The sequence below is a fragment of the Scyliorhinus canicula genome, chromosome 5 (assembly GCF_902713615.1).
Source record: "Scyliorhinus canicula chromosome 5, sScyCan1.1, whole genome shotgun sequence".
Taxonomy (NCBI): Eukaryota; Metazoa; Chordata; class Chondrichthyes; order Carcharhiniformes; family Scyliorhinidae; genus Scyliorhinus; species Scyliorhinus canicula.
Window position 1 is genome coordinate 233,580,631 of NC_052150.1, and position 21,178 is coordinate 233,601,808.

At 53.5% G+C, this 21,178-nt stretch overlaps 1 protein-coding gene across 3 annotated transcripts in view; it reads left to right on the forward strand.

The window, feature by feature from the left end:
- The window catches only part of LOC119966679 (microtubule-actin cross-linking factor 1-like), a 254,814-nt gene that overhangs the window by 2,756 nt on the left and 230,880 nt on the right, over positions 1-21,178 (forward strand). The window lies entirely within an intron of this gene.

Consider the following 21,178-nt stretch of genomic DNA (forward strand, 5'->3'; position numbering starts at 1 on the left):
CCCTCCGCCCCTCCGCCCCCGCCCCCTCCGCCCCCTCCGTCCCTCCGCCCCCTCCGCCCCTCCGCCCCCTCCGTCCCTCCGCCCCCTCCGCCCCACCGCCCCCTCCGCCCCACCGCCCCCTCCGGCACCGGGACCCTCCGCCCCACCGACCCCTCCGCCCCACCGCCCCCTCCAGCAACGGGACCCTCCGTCCTGCCAGCCGGCCAATGGGCTTTCCCATGCGGCCACCCCCACACCGTTGGGAAATCCGTGGGCGTGAGTGCGCTGCCGCGAAGTGGAGGATCCGCCAACGGAGAATCCGGCCCCTTAAGTTGGAGGAATGGCTGCTGAGGTGAACGGGTGAGGTGAGGAGCCATTTCCATTTTCTGGCAGGCAGCTGCTTCCCCAGTGATAGTGGAGAGGGGACTCTAGGGGGTGGGCTGAAGCATTCTCAATCGGAGGTCACTCCTGGGCTAGTGGCCGGGGGGGGGGGGGGGGGGGATGGGGCATGCTGGGTGGTTTTTAGTCTGTGAAGCCTTCAAGTTATCTTTAAATATTGTGGATACACATAACAGGGGCAACTATAGCTGCAGCCAACCAGTCCGACCAAACACTTCAACTCCCTTTGACTGTGAGCAGCCTCTAGCTGCACAGCTAAAGGCTATTGCTAATGGGGAATTGGCCACGTTAGTTGTGAGAGCACCTCACAGCCTCAGGTTGTGTTTGCTGCTTGTTCCTGCTGGTGGCTGCCGTACCTGGCGGCTGCTGTTGCTGCAGTTACCTGGCGGCTGCCGTTGCTGCAGTTACCTGGCGGCTGCTGTTGCTGCAGTTACCTGGCGGCTGCTGTTGCTGCAGTTACCTGGCGGCTGCTGTTGCTGCAGTTACCTGGCGGCTGCCGTTGCTGCAGTTACCTGGCGGCTGCTGTTGCTGCAGTTACCTGGCGGCTGCTGTTGCTGCAGTTACCTGGCGGCTGCTGTTGCTGCAGTTACCTGGCTGCTGCTGTTGCTGCAGTTACCTGGCGGCTGCTGTTGCTGCAGTTACCTGGCGGCTGCTGTTGCTGCAGTTACCTGGCGGCTGCTGTTGCTGCAGTTACCTGGCGGCTGCTGTTGCTGCAGTTACCTGGCGGCTGCTGTTGCTGCAGTTACCTGGCGGCTGCTGTTGCTGCAGTTACCTGGCAGCTGTTGTTGCTGCAGTTACCTGGCGGCTGCTGTTGCTGCAGTTACCTGGCGGCTGCTGTTGCTGCAGTTACCTGGCGGCTGCTGTTGCTGCAGTTACCTGGCGGCTGCTGTTGCTGCAGTTACCTGGCGGCTGCTGTTGCTGCAGTTACCTGGCGGCTGCTGGTGGCTGCCGTTACCTGGCGGCTGCTGTTGCTGCAGTTACCTGGCGGCTGCTGTTGCTGCAGTTACCTGGCGGCTGCTGTTGCTGCAGTTACCTGGCGGCTGCTGTTGCTCCAGTTACCTGGCGGCTGCTGTTGCTGCAGTTACCTGGCGGCTGCTGTTGCTGCAGTTACCTGGCGGCTGCTGTTGCTGCAGTTACCTGGCGGCTGCTGTTGCTGCAGTTACCTGGCGGCTGCTGTTGCTGCAGTTACCTGGCGGCTGCTGTTGCTGCAGTTACCTGGCGGCTGCTGTTGCTGCAGTTACCTGGCGGCTGCTGTTGATGCTGCAGTTACCTGGTGGCTGCTGTTGCTGCAGTTACCTGGCGGCTGCTGTTGCTGCAGTTACCTGGCGGCTGCTGTTGCTGCAGTTACCTGGCGGCTGCTGTTGCTGCAGTTACCTGGCGGCTGCTGTTGCTGCAGTTACCTGGCGGCTGCTGTTGCTGCAGTTACCTGGCGGCTGCTGTTGCTGCAGTTACCTGGCGGCTGCTGTTGCTGCAGTTACCTGGCGGCTGCTGTTGCTGCAGTTACCTGGCGGCTGCTGTTGCTGCAGTTACCTGGCGGCTGCTGTTGCTGCAGTTACCTGGCGGCTGCTGTTGCTGCAGTTACCTGGCGGCTGCTGTTGCTGCAGTTACCTGGCGGCTGCTGTTGCTGCAGTTACCTGGCGGCTGCTGTTGCTGCAGTTACCTGGCGGCTGCTGTTGCTGCAGTTACCTGGCGGCTGCTGTTGCTGCAGTTACCTGGCGGCTGCTGTTGCTGCAGTTACCTGGCGGCTGCTGTTGCTGCAGTTACCTGGCGGCTGCTGTTACTGCAGTTACCTGGCAGCTGCTGTTGCTGCAGTTACCTGGCGGCTGCTGTTGCTGCAGTTACCTGGCGGCTGCTGTTGCTGCAGTTACCTGGCGGCTGCTGTTACTGCAGTTACCTGGCGGCTGCTGTTGCTGCAGTTACCTGGCGTCTGTTGTTGCTGCAGTTACCTGGCGGCTGCTGTTGCTGCAGTTACCTGGCGGCTGCTGTTGCTGCAGTTACCTGGCAGCTGCTGTTGCTGCAGTTACCTGGCAGCTGCTGTTGCTGCAGTTACCTGGCGGCTGTTGTTGCTGCAGTTACCTGGCGGCTGCTGTTGCTGCAGTTACCTGGCGGCTGCTGTTGCTGCAGTTACCTGGCGGCTCTTGTTGCTGCAGTTACCTGGCGGCTGCTGTTGCTGCAGTTACCTGGCGGCTGCTGTTGCTGCAGTTACCTGGCGGCTGCTGTTGCTGCAGTTACCTGGCAGCTGCTGTTGCTGCAGTTACCTGGCAGCTGCTGTTGCTGCAGTTACCTGGCGGCTGTTGTTGCTGCAGTTACCTGGCGGCTGCTGTTGCTGCAGTTACCTGGCGGCTGCTGTTGCTGCAGTTACCTGGCGGCTGCTGGTGGCTGCTGTTGCTGCAGTTACCTGGCGGCTGCTGTTGCTGCAGTTACCTGGCGGCTGCTGTTGCTGCAGTTACCTGGCGGCTGCTGTTGCTGCAGTTACCTGGCGGCTGCTGTTGCTGCAGTTACCTGGCAGCTGTTGTTGCTGCAGTTACCTGGCGGCTGCTGTTGCTGCAGTTACCTGGCGGCTGCTGTTGCTGCAGTTACCTGGCAGCTGCTGTTGCTGCAGTTACCTGGCAGCTGCTGTTGCTGCAGTTACCTGGCGGCTGCTGTTGCTGCAGTTACCTGGCGGCTCCTGTTGCTGCAGTTACCTGGCGGCTGCTGTTGCTGCAGTTACCTGGCAGCTGCTGTTGCTGCAGTTACCTGGCGGCTGCTGTTGCTGCAGTTACCTGGCGGCTCTTGTTGCTGCAGTTACCTGGCAGCTGCTGTTGCTGCAGTTACCTGGCGGCTGCTGTTGCTGCAGTTACCTGGCGGCTGCTGTTGCTGCAGTTACCTGGCGGCTGCTGTTGCTGCAGTTACCTGGCGGCTGCTGTTGCTGCAGTTACCTGGCGTCTGTTGTTGCTGCAGTTACCTGGCGGCTGCTGTTGCTGCAGTTACCTGGCGGCTGCTGTTGCTGCAGTTACCTGGCAGCTGCTGTTGCTGCAGTTACCTGGCAGCTGCTGTTGCTGCAGTTACCTGGCGGCTGCTGTTGCTGCAGTTACCTGGCGGCTGCTGGTGGCTGCTGTTGCTGCAGTTACCTGGCGGCTGCTGTTGCTGCAGTTACCTGGCGGCTGCTGTTGCTGCAGTTACCTGGCGGCTGCTGTTGCTGCAGTTACCAGGCGGCTGCTGTTTCTGCAGTTACCTGGCGGCTGCTGTTGCTGCAGTTACCTGGCGGCTGCTGTTGCTGCAGTTACCTGGCGGCTGCTGTTGCTGCAGTTACCTGGCGGCTGCTGTTGCTGCAGTTACCTGGCGGCTGCTGTTGCTGCAGTTACCTGGCGGCTGCTGTTGCTGCAGTTACCTGGCTGCTGCTGTTGCTGCAGTTACCTGGCGGCTGCTGTTGCTGCAGTTACCTGGCGGCTGCTGTTGATGCTGCAGTTACCTGGCAGCTGCTGTTGCTGCAGTTACCTGGCAGCTGCTGTTGCTGCAGTTACCTGGCGGCTGCTGTTGCTGCAGTTACCTGGCGGCTGCTGTTGCTGCAGTTACCTGGCGGCTGCTGTTGCTGCAGTTACCTGGCTGCTGCTGTTGCTGCAGTTACCTGGCGGCTGCTGTTGCTGCAGTTACCTGGCAGCTGCTGTTGCTGCAGTTACCTGGCGGCTGCTGTTGATGCTGCAGTTACCTGGCGGCTGCTGTTGCTGCAGTTACCTGGCAGCTGCTGTTGCTGCAGTTACCTGGCGGCTGCTGTTGCTGCAGTTACCTGGCGGCTGCTGTTGCTGCAGTTACCTGGCGGCTGTTGTTGCTGCAGTTACCTGGCGGCTGCTGTTGCTGCAGTTACCTGGCGGCTGCTGTTGCTGCAGTTACCTGGCGGCTGCTGTTGCTGCAGTTACCTGGCGGCTGCTGTTGCTGCAGTTACCTGGCGGCTGCTGTTGCTGCAGTTACCTGGCGGCTGCTGTTGCTGCAGTTACCTGGCGGCTGCTGTTGCTGCAGTTACCTGGCGGCTGCTGTTGCTGCAGTTACCTGGCGGCTGCTGTTGCTGCAGTTACCTGGCGGCTGCTGTTGCTGCAGTTACCTGGCAGCTGCTGTTGCTGCAGTTACCTGGCAGCTGCTGTTGCTGCAGTTACCTGGCGGCTGCTGTTGCTGCAGTTACCTGGCGACTGCTGTTGCTGCAGTTACCTGGCGGCTGCTGTTGCTGCAGTTACCTGGCGGCTGCTGTTGCTGCAGTTACCTGGCGGCTGCTGTTGCTGCAGTTACCTGGCGGCTGCCGTTGCTGCAGTTACCTGGCGGCTGCTGTTGCTGCAGTTACCTGGCGGCTGCTGTTGCTGCAGTTACCTGGCGGCTGCTGTTGCTGCAGTTACCAGGCGGCTGCTGTTGCTGCAGTTACCTGGCGGCTGCCGTTGCTGCAGTTACCTGGCGGCTGCTGTTGCTGCAGTTACCTGGCGGCTGCTGTTGCTGCAGTTACCTGGCGGCTGCCGTTGCTGCAGTTACCTGGCGGCTGCTGTTGCTGCAGTTACCTGGCGGCTGCTGTTGCTGCAGTTACCTGGCTGCTGCTGTTGCTGCAGTTACCTGGCGGCTGCTGTTGCTGCAGTTACCTGGCGGCTGCTGTTGCTGCAGTTACCTGGCGGCTGCTGTTGCTGCAGTTACCTGGCGGCTGCTGTTGCTGCAGTTACCTGGCGGCTGCTGTTGCTGCAGTTACCTGGCGGCTGCTGTTGCTGCAGTTACCTGGCGGCTGCTGTTGCTGCAGTTACCTGGCGGCTGCTGTTGCTGCAGTTACCTGGCGGCTGCTGTTGCTGCAGTTACCTGGCGGCTGCTGTTGCTGCAGTTACCTGGCGGCTGCTGGTGGCTGCCGTACCTGGCGGCTGCTGTTGCTGCAGTTACCTGGCGGCTGCTGTTGCTGCAGTTACCTGGCGGCTGCTGTTGCTGCAGTTACCTGGCGGCTGCTGTTGCTGCAGTTACCTGGCGGCTGCTGTTGCTGCAGTTACCTGGCGGCTGCTGTTGCTGCAGTTACCTGGTGGCTGCTGTTGCTGCAGTTACCTGGCGGCTGCTGTTGCTGCAGTTACCTGGCGGCTGCTGTTGCTGCAGTTACCTGGCGGCTGCTGTTGCTGCAGTTACCTGGCGGCTGCTGTTGCTGCAGTTACCTGGCGGCTGCTGTTGCTGCAGTTACCTGGCGGCTGCTGTTGCTGCAGTTACCTGGCGGCTGCTGTTGCTGCAGTTACCTGGCGGCTGCTGTTGCTGCAGTTACCTGGCGGCTGCTGTTGCTGCAGTTACCTGGCGGCTGCTGTTGCTGCAGTTACCTGGCGGCTGCTGTTGCTGCAGTTACCTGGCGGCTGCTGTTGCTGCAGTTACCTGGCGGCTGCTGTTGCTGCAGTTACCTGGCGGCTGCTGTTGCTGCAGTTACCTGGCGGCTGCTGTTGCTGCAGTTACCTGGCGGCTGCTGTTGCTGCAGTTACCTGGCGGCTGCTGTTGCTGCAGTTACCTGGCGGCTGCTGTTGCTGCAGTTACCTGGCGGCTGCTGTTGCTGCAGTTACCTGGCGGCTGCTGTTGCTGCAGTTACCTGGCGGCTGCTGTTGCTGCAGTTACCTGGCAGCTGCTGTTGCTGCAGTTACCTGGCGGCTGCTGTTGCTGCAGTTACCTGGCGGCTCTTGTTGCTGCAGTTACCTGGCGGCTGCTGTTGCTGCAGTTACCTGGCGGCTGCTGTTGCTGCAGTTACCTGGCGGCTGCTGTTGCTGCAGTTACCTGGCGGCTGCTGTTGCTGCAGTTACCTGGCGGCTGCTGTTGCTGCAGTTACCTGGCGGCTGCTGTTGCTGCAGTTACCTGGCGGCTGCTGTTGCTGCAGTTACCTGGCGGCTGCTGTTGCTGCAGTTACCTGGCGGCTGCTGTTGCTGCAGTTACCTGGCGGCTGCTGTTGCTGCAGTTACCTGGCGGCTGCTGTTGCTGCAGTTACCTGGTGGCTGCTGTTGCTGCAGTTACCTGGCGGCTGCTGTTGCTGCAGTTACCTGGCGGCTGCTGTTGCTGCAGTTACCAGGCGGCTGCTGTTGCTGCAGTTACCTGGCGGCTGCTGTTGCTGCAGTTACCTGGCGGCTGCTGTTGCTGCAGTTACCTGGCGGCTGCTGTTGCTGCAGTTACCTGGCGGCTGCTGTTGCTGCAGTTACCTGGCGGCTGCTGTTGCTGCAGTTACCTGGCGGCTGCTGTTGCTGCAGTTACCTGGCGGCTGCTGTTGCTGCAGTTACCTGGCGGCTGCTGTTGCTGTTTCTGTTGACGGAAAGAAGGACAGTTTTTTCTAAGATGCCTGGGTCCTGGAACGTGGGGCTCAGGGGGACGTGAGTCCGGAAGACAATCCAGATTGAAGCAAGAAGACGCTATGGGACCTGCTGCGTGATATTGATCCAAATGAGCCACCTGATGACTCTGTTGAAGAAATGCTTCTGCAGATTGCTGATGCTTTTGTTGCTGATGTGGGGAGTGCTGCGTGTAACTGGCACGTCACCGCGGGTTAAACACGCTGGAAGTCAGGGATGGTCAACTGCACCATGAGCGCCAGTGGAACATGTGGATGTCAGGATTTGGTTGCGGTGAGATTGGGCCGAGTGGGAGGGGTCTGTAGTGCTGCGGCTCCTGGATGGAGACTGGCTCTGATACGGGACACATTGATGGACAAATCATTTCTACAACAAAATTCTGGACATGATAACACATTCTCAGACTTCTTCCCCGTTTCTGTTGAATCTGCGAGTGGGGATATTATGCGTTTATTTGTTTTTGTGAAACTGAGCTGATTTTGTATTGTATTGTTTTGTATTGGTACCAATATAAGACCATAAGACATTGGAGCAGAATTAGGCCATTCGGCCCATCGAGTCTGCTCTGCCATTCAATCATGGCTGATATTTTCTCATCCCCAGTCTCCTGCCTTCTCCACATAACCCCTGATCCCCTTATTGATCAAGAACCTATCTATCTCTGTCTTAAAGACACTCAGTGAATTGGCCTCCACAGCCTTCTGCAGCAATATGGAACGATGACGTTTCCCTGTTTGATGGTTAGTGTGATATGTGGACTATTACGTCTTTGATTTTCAAATCTTTGTTACTGTTGACCATTTAATAAACAAAATATTTTCATGTGGATTCTCATGGGTACAGGTGCCGTGTCTCAGACGATGATCGCATCTCCGGCATCGCTGCTCTACCACCACCCACAGCCCATTGTAGAACATAGAACATTACAGCGCAGTACGGGCCCTTCGGCCCTCGATGTTGCGCCGACCTGTGAAACCATCTGAAGCCTATCTGACCTACACTATTCCATTTTCATCCATATGCCTATCCAGTGACCACTTAAATGCCCTTAAAGTTGGCGAGTCTACTACTGTTGCAGGCAGGGCGTTCCACACCCCTACTACTCTCTGAGTAAAGAAACTGCCTCTGACATCTGTCCTATATCTATCACCCCTCAATTTAAAGCTATGTCCCCTCGTGTTGGTCATCACCATCCGAGGAAAAAGACTCTCACTGTCCACCCTATCTAACCCTCTGACTATCTTATATGTCTCTATTAAGTCACCTCTCAGCCTTCTCCTCTCTAACGAAAACAACCTCAATTCCCTGAGCCTTTCCTCGTAAGACCTTCCCTCCATACCAGGCAACATCCTAGTAAATCTCCTCTGAACCCTTTCCAAAGCTTCCACATCCTTCCTATAATGTGGTGACCAGAACTGCACGCAGTACTCCAGGTGTGGCCGCACCAGAGTTATGTACAGCTGCAGCATGACCTTGTGCCCCGAAACTCAATCCCCCTACTGATAAAGGCTAGCACACCATATGCCTTCTTAACAGCCCTATTAACCTGGGTGGCAACTTTCAGGGATTTATGTACCTGGATGCCGAGATCTCTCTGTTCATTTACACTACCAAGAATCTTGCCATTAGCCCAGTACTCTGCATTCCTGTTACTCCTTCCAAAGTGAACCACCTCACACTTTTCCGCATTAAACTCCATCTGCCACCTCTCAGCCCAGCTCTGCAGCTTATCTATGTTCCTCTGTATCCTATAACATCCTTCAGCACTATCCACAACTCCACCGACCTTCGTGTCATCTGCAAATTTACTAACCCATCCTTCTACACCCTCTTCCAGGTCATTTATAAAAATGACAAACAGCAGTGGCCCCAAAACAGATCCTTGCGGTACACCACTAGTAACTGAACTCCAGGATGAACATTTGCCATCAACCACCACCCTCTGTTTCTTTCAGCTATTCCCGTACCAGCCTCCCCGGACAGGCGGCGGAATGTGGCGACTAGGGGCTTTTCACAGTAACTTCATTGAAGCCTACTCGTGACAATAAGCGATTTTCATTTTCTTTCAATTACCGATCCAAACCGCTAAATCACCTTCAATCCCATACTTCCTTATTTTCTGCAATAGCCTACCGTGGGGAACCTTATCAAACGCCTTACTGAAATCCATATACACCACATCAACCGCTTTACCCTCATCCACCTGTTTGGTCACCTTCTCAAAAAACTCAATAAGGTTTGTGAGGCATGACCTACCCTTCACAAAACCGTGTTGACTATCGCTAATCAACTTGTTCTTTTCAAAATGATTATAAACCCTATCTCTTATAACCTTTTCCAACATTTTACCCACAACCGAAGTAAGGCTCACAGGTCTATAATTACCAGGGTTGTCTCTACTCCCCTTCCTGAACAAGGGGACAACATTTGCTATCCTCCAGTCTTCTGGCACTATTCCTGTAGACAAAGATGACTTACAGATCAAAGCGAAAGGCTCAGCAATCTCCTCCCTAGCTTCCCAGAGAATCCTAGGATAAATCCCATCTGGCCCAGGGGACTTATCTATTTTTACACTTTCCAAAATTGCTAACACCTCCTCCTTGTGAACCTCAATTCCATCTAGCCTGGTCGACTGAACCTGAGTATTCTCCTCGACAACATTGTCTTTCTCCAGTGTAAACACTGACGAAAAATATCCATTTAATGCTTTCCCTATCTCCTCTGATTCATAAGAACATAAGAACTAGGAGCAGGAGTAGGCCATCTGACCCCTCGAGCCTGCTCCGCCATTCAATTAGATCATGGCCGATCTTTTGTGGGCTCAGCTTCACTTTCCGGCCCGAACACCATAACCCTTAATCCCTTTATTCTTCAAAAAACTATCTATCTTTACCTTAAAAACATGTAATGAAGGAGCCTCAACTGCTTCACTGGGCAAGGAATTCCATAGATTCACAACCCTTTGGGTGAAGAAGTTCCTCCTAAACTCAGTCCTAAATCTACTTCCCCTTATTTTGAGGCTATGCCCCCTAGTTCTGCTGTCACCCGCCAGTGGAAACAACCTGCCCGCATCTATCCTTTCTATTCCCTTCATAATTTTAAATGTTTCTATAAGATCCCCCCTCATCCTTCTAAATTCCAACGAGTACAGTCCCAGTCTACTCAACCTCTCCTCATAATCCAACCCCTTCAGCTCTGGGATTAACCTAGTGAATCTCCTCTGCACACCCTCCAGCACCAGTACGTCCTTTCTCAAGTAAGGAGACCAAAACTGAACACAATACTCCAGGTGTGGCCGCACTAACACCTTATACAATTGCAACATAACCTTCCTAGTCTTAAACTCCATCCCTCTAGCAATGAAGGACACAATTCCATTTGCCTTCTTCATCACCTGTTGCACTTGTAAACCAACCTTCTGTGACTCATGCACTAGCACACCCAAGTCTCTCTGAACAGCGTAGTAAGAAGTCTTACAACACCAGGTTAAAGTCCAACAGGTTTGTTTCAAACACGAGCTTTCGGAGCACGGCTCCTTCTTCAGGTGAATCTGAAGAAGGATTCACCTGAAGAAGGAGCCGTGCTCCGAAAGCTCGTGTTTGAAACAAACCTGTTGGACTTTAACCTGGTGTTGTAAGACTTCTTACTGTGCTCACCCCAGTCCAACGCCGGCATCTCCACATCATGGCTACCTCTGAACAGCGGCATGCTTTAATATTTTATTGTTTAAATAATAATCCCGTTTGCTGTTATTCCTACCAAAATGGATAACCTCACATTTGTCAACATTGTATTCCATCTGCCAGACCCTAGCCCATTCACTTAACCTATCCAAATCCCTCTGCAGACTTCCTCTGCACTTTTCGCTTTACCACTCATCTTAGTGTCGTCTGCAAACTTGGACACATTGCCCTTGGTCCCCAACTCCAAATCATCTATGTAAATTGTGAACAATTGTGGGCCCAACACGGATCCCTGAGGGACACCACTAGCTACTGATTGCCAACCAGAGAAACACCCATTTATCCCAACTCTTTGCTTTCTATTAATTAACCAATCCTCTATCCATGCTACTACTTTACTCTTAATGCCATGCATCATTATCTTATGCAGCAACCTTTTGTGTGGCACCTTGTCAAAGGCTTTCTGGAAATCCAGATATACCACATCCATCGGCTCCCCGTTATCTACTGCACTGGTAATGTCCTCAAAAAATTCCACTAAATTAGTTAGGCATGACCTGCCTTTACAAACCCATGCTGCGTCTGCCCAATGGGACAATTTCTATCCAGATGCCTCGCAATTTCTCCCTTGATGATAGTTTCCAGCATGTTCCCTACTACCAAAGTTAAGCTCACTGGCCTATAATTTCCTGCTTTCTGCCTACCTCCTTTTTTAAACAGTGGCGTCACGTTTGCTAATTTCCAATCCACCGGGACCACCCCAGAGTCTAGTGAATTTCGGTAAATTATCACTAGTGCATCTGCAATTTCCCTAGCCATCTCTTTTAGCACTCTGGGATGCATTCCATCAGGGCCAGGAGACTTGTCTACCTTTAGCCCCATTAGCTTGCCCATCACTCCCTCCTTAGTGATAACAATCCTCTCAAGGTCCTCACCTGTCATAGCCTCATTTCTATCAGTCGCTGGCATGTTATTTGTGTCTTCCACTGTGAAGACCGACCCAAAAAACCTGTTCAGTTCCTCAGCCATTTCCTCATTTCCCATTATTAAAACTCCCTTCTAATCCTCTAAAGGACCAATATTTACCTTAGCCACTCATTTTTGTCTTATATATTTGTAAAAACTTTTACTGTCTGTTTTTATATTCTGAGCAAGTTTACTCTCATACTCTATCTTACTCTTCTTTATAGCTTTTTTAGTAGCTTTCTGTTGCCCCCTGAAGATTTCCCAGTCCCCTAATCTCCCAGCAATCTTTGCCACTTTATATGCTTTTTCCTTCAATTTGATACTCTCCCTTATTTCCTTAGATATCCACGGTCGATTTTCCCTCTTTCTTCCGTCCTTCCTTTTTGTTGGTATAAACCTTTGCTGAGCACTGTGAAAAATCGCTTGGAAGGTTCTCCACTGTTCCTCAACTGTTCCACCATAAAGTCTTAGCTCCCAGTCTACCTTAGCTAGTTCTTCTCTCATCCCCTTGTAATCTCCTTTGTTTAAACACAAAACACTAGTATTTGATTTTACATTCTCACCCTCCATCTGTATTTTAAATTCCACCATATTGTGATCGCTCCTTCCGAGAGGATCCCTAACTATGAGATCATGAATCAATCCTGTCTCATTACACAGGACAAGATCTAGGACCGTTTGTTCCCTCGTAGGTTCCATTACATACTGTTCTGGGAAACTATCGCGGATACATTCTATAAACTCCTCCTCAAGGTTGCCTTGACCAACCTGGTTAAACCAATCGACATGTAGATTAAAATCCCCCATGATAACTGCTGTACCATTTCTACATGCATCAGTTATTTCTTTGTTTATTGCCTGCCCCACCATATCGTTACTGGTTGGTGGCCGATAGACTACTCCTATCAGTGACTTTTTCGCCTTACTATTCCTGATTTCCACCCAAATGGATTCAACCTTATCCTCTATAACACCGATGTCATCCCTTACTATTGCCCGGATGTCATCCTTAAATAACAGAACAACACCACCTTCCTTACCATCCACCCTGTCCTTCCGAATAGTTTGATACCCTCGGATATTTAACTCCCAGTCGTGACCATCCTTTAACCATGTTTCAGTAATGGCCACTAAATCATAGTCATTTACGATGATTTGTGCCATCAACTCATTTACTTTATTCCGAATACTACGAGCATTCAGGTAAAGTACACTTATGTTGGTTTTTTTACCTCTGTTTTGAATCTTAACATCTCCAGTTTTATTCCTTTTGTTATTACTGGGCCTATTCACTGAGCTCCCCTCAGTCACTGTACCTTGTACTGTCGCCCTTTTAGATTTTTGACTATGTCTTCCCTGCCTTGCACTTTTCCCCTTACTTCCTTTTGCTTCTGTCCCTGTTTTACTACCCTCCAACTTCCCTGCCACATTAGTTTAAACCCTCCCCAACAGCTCTAGAAAACACCCCCCCCTAGGACATCGGTTCCAGTCCTGCCCAGGTGCAGACCGTCCGGTTTGTACTGGTCCCACCTCCCCCAGAACCGGTCCCAATGCCCCAGGAATTTGAATCCCTCCCTCTTGCACCATCTCTCGAGCCACACATTCATCCTATCTATCCTGACATTCCTACTCGGACTAGCTCGTGGCACTGGTAGCAATCATGAGATTACTACCTTTGAGGTCCTACTTTTTAGTTTAACTCCTAACTCCCTGAATTCCGCTTGTAGGACCTCATCCCGTTTTTTACATATATCGTTGGTGCCTATGTGCACCACGACAGCTGGCTGTTCACCCTCCCCCCCCCCAAGAATGTCCTGCAGCCGCTCCGAGACATCCTTGACCTTTGCACCAGGGAGGCAACATACCATCCTGGAGTCTCGATTGCGTCCACAGAACCGCCTGTCTATTCCCCTTACAATTGAATCCCCTATCACTATAGCCCTGCTATTTTTCTTCCTGCCCTGCTGTGCAGCAGAGCCAGCCACGGTGCCATGAACCTGGCTGCTGCTGCCTTCCCCTGGTGAGCCATCTCCCCCAACAGTATCCAAAGCGGTATATCTGTTTTGCAGGGAGATGACCGCAGGGGACACCTGCACTGCCTTCCTACTCTTGCTCTTTCTTTTGGTCACCCATTTTCTATCTCCCTCTGTAACCTTCACCTGCGGTGTGACCAACTCGCTAAACGTGCTATCCACGACCTCCTCAGCATCGCGGATGCTCCAAAGTGAGTCCATCCGCAGCTCCAGAGCCGTCAAGCGGTCTAACAAGAGCTGCAACTGAACACACTTCTTGCACGTGAAGGAGCCAGGGATAGTGGACGTGTCCCTGAGCTCCCACATCGCACACGAGGAGCATGACACGGGTCTGGGATCTCCTGCCATGTCTTAAACCCTTGGTAAACTTAAACAACTAGAATTTCAAAATAAAAATAAATAAATTAGACAATGAAAAGAAAAAGAGAGACTACTTACCAGTCACTTACCAGGGTTAAAAAGCACCTCCTCACACTCTGCACCGAATTACCTCACTGCACCAAATTACCAAGTTTCAATCCCCACTCTGGATGAGTCGCACCTCGGGGGCGAAATTCTCCGACCCCACGCAGGGTCGGAGAATCGGCCGGCAGCGGCGTTATTCCCGCTCCCGCAGGGTTTTTAAATCTCTGACCGGCCAGAAACCGGCGTTGTGCAAATCCCGCCGGCAGCCTCTGAAAACAGCTGGCGCCGGCGGGATTTCATTTTTTTTTTAGTTTCCACAAATCTCCGGCCCGGATGGGCCGAAGTCCCGCCGACGTGGCCACGGGTCACGTCGGCGAAAATCACAGTTGCTTTAAAACGGCGTCAACCATTGATGATGGTTGACGCCGTTCAGTGTCGGGGGGGGTGGGTTGCGGCATCGGGGGGGGGGTGGGTTGCGGCATCGGGGGGGGTGGGTTGCGGCATCGGGGGGGGTGGGTTGCGGCATCGGGGGGGTGGGTTGCGGCATCGGGGGGGTGGGTTGCGGCATCGGGGGGGGTGGGTTGCGGCATCGGGGGGGGTGGGTTGCGGCATCGGGGGGGGTGGGTTGCGGCATCGGGGGGGGTGGGTTGCGGCATCGGGGGGGGTGGGTTGCGGCATCGGGGGGGGTGGGTTGCGGCATCGGGGGGGGTGGGTTGCGGCATCGGGGGGGTGGGTTGCGGCATCGGGGGGTGGGTTGCGGCATCGGGGGGGGGTTTGGGGGCAGCGGCGTGCAGAGAGGGGGGGCGACGGATGCCCGGGGCCAACGCACCTTCGCCCCCCCCCTCTGTACGCCGCTGCCCCCTACCCCAACCACCCCCCCCTCACCACCCCTACCTCCCTCCAACGCCCCTACCCCCCTCCCCACCACCCCTACCCCCCTCCAACGCCGCCCCCATCTCTCGCAACGCCGCAACCCCCCACCCTCAACGCCGCAACCCCCCCTCATCGCCGCAACCCCCCCTCTCAATGCCGAGTCCCCCCCTCTCAACGCTGGGCCCCCCCCCTCAACGCCGGGTCCCCCCCCTCAACGCCGGGTCCCCCCCCCCTCAACGCCGGTACCCACACCCCGTCCCCCTCCCTCTGAAGGCCGGTACCCACACATCCCCCCTCTCTCCTCCTCCCCCCCTTCTTCCTCCTCCCCCCCCTCCTTCCTCCTCCCCCCCTTCCTTCCTCCGTTAGTGGGGGGGTGCGGCGTTAGTGGGGGGTGGGGGGTGCGGCGTTGGAGGGGGGTAGGGGTGTGAAGGGGGTAGGGGTGGTGAGGGGAGGGGGTTGGGGTAGGGGCAGCTGCGTGCAGATGGGGGGCGACGGTGCGTTGGCCCCGGGCATCCGTCGCCCCCCTCCTCTGCACGCCGCTGCCCCTACCCCAACCCCCCCTCATCACCCCTACCCCCTTTACCACCTCTACCCCCCTCCAACGCCGCCCCCCCCACCCCCCACCCCCCACTAACGCCGCACCCCCCCCCCACTAACGGAGGAAGGAATGGGGGGGGGACAGAGGAAGGAAGGGGGGGAGGAGGAGAGAGGGGGGGTGTGGGTACCGGCCTTCAGAGGGAGGGGGACGGGGTGTGGGTACCGGCGTTGAGGGGGGTGGGACCCGGCGTTGAGGGGGGGGGACCCGGCGTTGAGGGGGGGGGGACCCGGCATTGAGGGGGGGGGGTTGCGGCGTTGAGGGTGGGGGGTTGCGGCATTGCGAGAGATGGGGGGGCGGCGTTGGAGGGGGGTAGGGGTGGTGGGGAGGGGGGTAGGGGTCGTGGGGAGGGGGGTAGGGGTGGTGGGGAGGGGGGTAGGGGTGGTGGGGAGGGGGGTAGGGGTGGTGAGGGGGGGGTGGTTGGGGTAGGGGGCAGCGGCGTACCAAATGCCGGGTCAGTCTCTCTCCTCCTCCAAAAAACGCCGGGTCTCACCAGTTCCGCAGCTGGTGAAACTGACGCGTATCGCGTCAATCCGCTGCTGGCCCCTCCGGGAACGGAGAATCGCCGCCTAAAAGAAGGCCCCCACGCCGGAGTCATCTACTCCAATTTTGCTCGCCGGAAATCGGCGTTACGACGGTCTGCAGAGAATTTCGCCCCGGATGTGTCTCCTGGAAAAGTGCTACCTTCCACACACAACGTTCCACTACTATCCTTGATTGGCCCTAATCTTACTCTAGTCATTCTTTTGTTCCTGATATACCTATAGAAAGCCTTAGGGAAATCTTTAGGGGGCAACAGAAAGCTACTAAAAAAGCTATAAAGAAGAGTAAGATAGAGTATGAGAGTAAACTTGCTCAGAATATAAAAACAGACAGTAAAAGTTTTTACAAATATATAAGACAAAAATGAGTGGCTAAGGTAAATATTGGTCCTTTAGAGGATTAGAAGGGAGTTTTAATAATGGGAAATGAGGAAATGGCTGAGGAACTGAACAGGTTTTTTGGGTCGGTCTTCACAGTGGAAGACACAAATAACATGCCAGCGACTGATAGAAATGAGACTATGACAGGTGAGGACCTTGAGAGGATTGTTATCACTAAGGAGGGAATGATGGGCAAGCTAATGGGGCTAAAGGTAGACAAGTCTCCCGGCCCTGATGGAATGCATCCCAGAGTGCTAAAAGAGATGGCTAGGGAAATTGCAGATGCACTAGTGATAATTTACCGAAATTCACTAGACTCTGGGGTGGTCCCGGTGGATTGGAAATTAGCAAACGTGATGCCACTGTTTAAAAAAGGAGGTAGGCAGAAAGCAGGAAATTATAGGCCAGTGAGTTTAACTTCGGTAATAGGGAAGATGCTGGAATCTATCATCAAGGAAGAAATTGCGAGGCATCTGGATAGAAATTGTCCCATTGGGCAGACGCAGCATGGGTTCGTAAAAGGCAGGTCATGCCTAACTAATTTAATGGAGTTTTTTGAGGACATTACCAGTGCAGTAGATAACGGGGACCGATGGATGTGGTATATCTGGATTTCCAGAAAGCCTTTGACAAGGTGCCACACAAAAGGTTGCTGCATAAGATAAAGATGCATGGCATTAAGGGTAAAGTAGTAGCATGGATAGAGGATTGGTTAATTAATAGAAAGCAAAGAGTTGGGATAAATGGGTGTTTCTCTGGTTGGCAATCAGTAGCTAGTGGTGTCCCTCAGGGATCCGTGTTGGGCCCACAATTGTTCACAATTTACATTGATGATTTGGAGTTGGGGACCAAGGGCAATGTGTCCAAGTTTGCAGATGACACTAAGATGAGTGGTAAAGCGAAAAGTGCAGAGGATACTGGAAGTCTGCAGAGGGATTTGGATAGGTTAAGTGAATGGGCTCGGGTCTGGCAGATGGAATACAATGTTGACAAATGTGAGGTTATCCATTTTGGTAGGAATAACAGCAAACGGGATTATTATTTAAACGATAAAATATTAAAGCATGCCGCTGTTCAGAGAGACTTGGGTGTGCTAGTGCATGAGTCACAGAAGGTTGGTTTACAAGTGCAACAGGTGATGAAGAAGGCAAATGGAATGTTGTCCTTCATTGCTAGAGGGATGGAGTTTAAGACTAGGGAGGTTATGTTGCAATTGTATAAGGTGTTAGTGCGGCCACACCTGGAGTATTGTGTTCAGTTTTGGTCTCCTTACTTGAGAAAGGACGTACTGGCGCTGGAGGGTGTGCAGAGGAGATTCACTAGGTTAATCCCAGAGCTGAAGGGGTTGGATTATGAGGAGAGGTTGAGTAGACTGGGACTGTACTCGTTGGAATTTAGAAGGATGAGGGGGGATCTTATAGAAACATTTAAAATTATGAAGGGAATAGATAGGATAGATGCGGGCAGGTTGTTTCCACTGGCAGGTGACAGCAGAACTAGGGGGCATAGCCTCAAAATAAGGGGAAGTAGATTTAGGACTGAGTTTAGGAGGAACTTCTTCACCCAAAGGGTTGTGAATCTATGGAATTCCTTGCCCAGTGAAGCAGTTGAGGCTCCTTCATTACATGTTTTTAAGGTAAAGATAGATAGTTTTTTGAAGAATAAAGGGATTAAGGGTTATGGTGTTCGGGCCGGAAAGTGGAGCTGAGTCCACAAAAGAACGGCCATGATCTAATTGAATGGCGGAGCAGGCTCGAGGGGCCAGATGGCCTACTCCTGCTCCTAGTTCTTATGTTCTTATGTTTTCCTTGATCCTATCCGCCAACGACTTTTCGTGTCCTCTCCTCGTTCTTAACTCTCCCTTTAGGTCCTAAAAGTCCTGGCTAACTTGTAACTCTCAAGTGTCCTAACTGAGCCTTCATGTCTCATCCTAACATAAGCCTCCTTCTTCCTCTTGACAAGTGCTTCAACTTCCTTAGTAAACCACGGTTCCCTTGCTCGACAACTTCCTCCCTGCCTGACAGGTACATACTTATCAAGGACACGCAGTAGCTGTTCCTTGAAAAAGCTCCACATTTTGATTGTACCCATCCCCTGCAGTTTCCTTCCCCATCCTATACATCCTAAATCTTGCCGAATAGCATCATAATTGCCTTTCTCCCAGCTATAATCCTTGCCTTGCGGTATATACCTATCCCTGCCCATTGCTAAAGTAAACATAACCGAATTGTGATCACTATCACCAAAGTGCTCACCTACATCTAAATCTAACACTTGGCCGGGTTCATTACCCAGTACCAAATCCAATGTGGCCTCGCCCCTTGTTGGCCTGTCTGCATACTGTGTCAGAAAACCCTCCTGCACACACTGCACAAAAACTGACCCATCTATAGTACTCGAACTATAGTATTTCCAGTCAATATTTGGAAAGTCAGTCTGTCCGGTGGACGGATTGTCCGCTGAGTCCTGCGGAGCACCGGGGTTGCAGCATCTTGCGGTGGCTGGATGGGTGTAGTGTGTTGGGGTACGATGGCGGACTCCAGGGAGGGTTGTATCCGAGCTTCATACTCTCCTGGTTCGACCGAGGACTGGGGGCGCTGGGGGCTGGCCGGCGCGGGGGCGCAGAACTGGTGGAGCGAGCTCGTGGGCTCGGGAGTGCAAGGGGGCGGCAGCATGGGGTGTAGGGTGAGAGATCCTTCTGTGGGGGTAGGGGGGGCGCTGTATCCGGCGGGTGCCAGGTCCCGGAGGGATACCGTGTCCTGACGGCCGTCAGGGAACTCGACGAATGCGTACTGGGGGTTGGAGTGGAGCAGGCGCACCTTTTCAACAAGGGGGTCGGTTTTGTGCGCCCTGACGTGTTTCCTCAGAAGTACGGGGCCCGGTGTCCTCAGCCATGCTGGAAGTGAGACCCCCGTGGTAGTACCCCTGGAAAAAATGAAGAGCCTCTCGTGAGGGGTCTGGTTGGTCGCCGTACACAAGAGGGACCTAATAGCATGGAGCGCGTCTGGGAGGACTTCCTGCCACTGGGAGACTTGGAGCTTTCTAGACCGGAGGGTCAGTAGGACGGTCTTCCAGACCGTCGCGTTCTCCCTCTCCACCTGCCCGTTCCCCCTGGGGTTGTAGCTGGTAGTCCTGCTCGAGGCGATGCCCTTGTCGAGCAGGTACTGACGCAGCTCGTCGCTCATGAAGGACGAACCCCGGTCGCTGTGTACGTAGCTGGGGAAACCAAACAGGGTGAAGACACTATGCAGGGCCCTAATGACTATGTGGGAGGTCATGTCGGGGCACGGGATAGCAAATGGGAAACGGGAGAACTCATCTACGACGCTTAAATGTTCTTGTTAGTTGTAGTAAATGTTCTTGTTAGTTGAGGGGAGTGGCCCTTTGAAATCGATCGCAAGGCATTCAAAGGGCCTAGAAACCTTGACCAGGTGGGCCCTGTCTGGTCTATAGAAGTGCGGTTTGCACTCCGCACAGATCGGGCAGTCTCTGGTGACCGCTTTTACCTCCACGCAGACACGGGGAGAACGTGCAGACTCCGCACAGACAGTGACCCAAGCCGGAATCGAACCTGGGACCCTGGAGCTGTGAAGCCATTGTGCTATCCACAATGCTACCGTGCTGCCCAAAAAAAACAAATTTTTTTTATTTAAATTTTTTTTTTAGAGTTCCCAATTATTATTTCCAATTAAGGGGCAATTTAGCGTGGCCAATTCACCTAACCTGCACATCTTTGGGTTGTGGGGGAGAAACCCATGCAGACACGGGAAGAACATGCAAACTCCACACGGACAGTGACCCAGGGCCGGGATTCGAACCCGGGTCCTCAGCGCCGTAGGCAGCAATGCTAACCACTGTGCCACCGTGCTGCCCTGTATGTAAGCACATCTTTCGGGACTTGCGGGAGGAAACCGGAGCAGCCGGAGGGAACCCACGCAGACACGGGGAGAACGTGCAGACTCCGCACAGACAGTGACCCAAGCCGGGAATCGAACCTGGGACACTGGAGCTGTGAAGCAACAGTACTAACCACTGTGCTGCCCCCTTGTGGAGGGAAGGTTTGCCAGCTTTAAGGAGCTGTTGGAGAAACCTCAGCTCCCTGGTTCCAATCTGCTCAAATACTTTTAGGTTCATGATTTCTTACACAAGGTTTTTCCCTCTCATTCCCCTGCCTTTTCCCCATAACCCTAGACCCCCTTATTAATCAAGAACACCAGGTTTGTGCTTGAGGTGCTGTCACCTACAGGGCGACAGACCAAGAGCTGGATGGTGCAATTAGACACAATAGATTTTTTCTTAGAACAGAAGAACTAGGAGCAGCAGCAGTCCATTCAGCCCCTCAACCTCGCTCCATCGTTTAATACGATCATTGCTGCTCCCATCCTGGCCTCAACTCCATCGTCCTGCCCGTTCTCCATAACCCTTCTACCCATTACCCATTAAAAATCAGTCTGACTCCTCCTTAAATGTACTGTCCCAGCATGCACCACACTCTGGGGTAGCGAATTCCACAGATTCACAACCCTTTGGGAGAAGTAGTTTCTCCTTAAATCTGTTTTAAATTTGCTCCCTCTTATCCTGAGATTATGACGTCTCGTTTTAGAAGGCCAATAAGAGGAAGCATCAGTTCCACATCTACTTTATCCATACCTTTTAGCATCTTGTACACCTCAATTAGATTAAATGAAATGAAAATCGCTTGTTGTCACGAGTAGGCTTCAATGAAGTTACTGTGAAAAGCCCCTAGTCGCCACATTCCGGCGCCTGTCCGGGGAGGCTGGTATGGGAATCGAACCGTGCTGCTGGCCTGCTTGGATGGCTTTAAAAGCCAGCGATTTAGCCGAGTGAGCTAAACCAGCCCCTCATTATTCGAAACTCGAGAGAGTATCGGCCTAAACTGTTCAATCTCTCCTCATCCGACAAACCCCCATCTCTGGAATCTAGTGAACCTCCTCTGAACTGCCTCCAATCCCACTACATCTTTCCTCAAACAATGGGACCCAAACTGTGCATCATA